The 897-nt window shown below is 42.5% G+C and overlaps 1 non-coding gene across 1 annotated transcript; it reads right to left on the bottom strand.

The window, feature by feature from the left end:
- Positions 1 to 385: 385 nt before the first annotated feature.
- On the bottom strand, positions 386 to 492 carry LOC145141468 (small nucleolar RNA R71). The gene has a single exon (XR_013722677.1). It is a non-coding gene; the product is annotated as a small nucleolar RNA R71 (small nucleolar RNA).
- Between the last annotated feature and the right edge of the window lie 405 nt (positions 493 to 897).

Below are 897 nucleotides of genomic sequence, written 5' to 3'. Positions count from 1 at the left end.
CATGACGAACATTAATGACATGAATTTGGAGGCATACAAGAAGAGAATACGTAAAGACACCAGTCCAGAGCTTGTGCAACCCGCAATTCCCACTACCGTCACCTTCGAGCTAGAGGGACACATCCTTTACGCGCTAAAGGATATTCCATTCTCCGGAAAAGATCGTGGAGATTCATACAAGCACCTCGATGAAGTGAATGACATTGTTGATTATTTCAATATTCCGAATGTACCACAAGAAATGGTCTTGCTAAGAATGCTTCCAGTTACCTTCAAAAGAGCAGCAAAAGATTGGCTGAAGGCACTCCCAACCGGTACAATCACCACTTAGGCGCAAATGCGTGAAGAATTTCTCCAACAATTTTTCCCACCATCAAAGTTTTCTAAACTCAAGAAATCCATAGCCAATTCCGAGCAACAAGCAGGGGAATCTTTATATGAAGCATGGGTAAGGTATAAGGGGCTACTAAGGAATTGTCCCCAAAATGATCTAAATGAGCAAAAAGAAGTCTTGATCTTCTACGATGGGGTAAACGTAACAACAAGGAAGCTCCTTGGTTCACAAGGACCATTAACAAAGAAGACTCCCGCTGAAATTAAGGAGCTAACTGAAGAATTTTCAAAGCATTGAAGAGAATACCACAACCCTAGACAAGACGGAGCAAGGGGAATCGGAAATGGTGCTTCGGAAGACATGGCGGCTATTTTGGCAATGTTGAGTAACATGGATCGAAGAATGAAGAAGATGGACTAATCCATACATGCAATATGTGTGGGTTGTCAAAATTGCAATGGGCCACATTTGACTAAGGATTGCCATTTAGACGAAAGACGGAATAGGAAAGTGCAAGTTTGCTACTCTAGTGGAGACCGATATGATGAAGACCGGAGAAAGCC

This window comes from Lactuca virosa, chromosome 9, assembly GCF_052849685.1.
Source record: "Lactuca virosa cultivar CGN04683 chromosome 9, Lactuca_virosa_CGN04683_v6, whole genome shotgun sequence".
NCBI classification, from domain to species: domain Eukaryota; kingdom Viridiplantae; phylum Streptophyta; class Magnoliopsida; order Asterales; family Asteraceae; genus Lactuca; species Lactuca virosa.
Note: the sequence above shows the minus strand (reverse complement) of the source record. Positions and strands in the feature narration are given on the sequence as shown.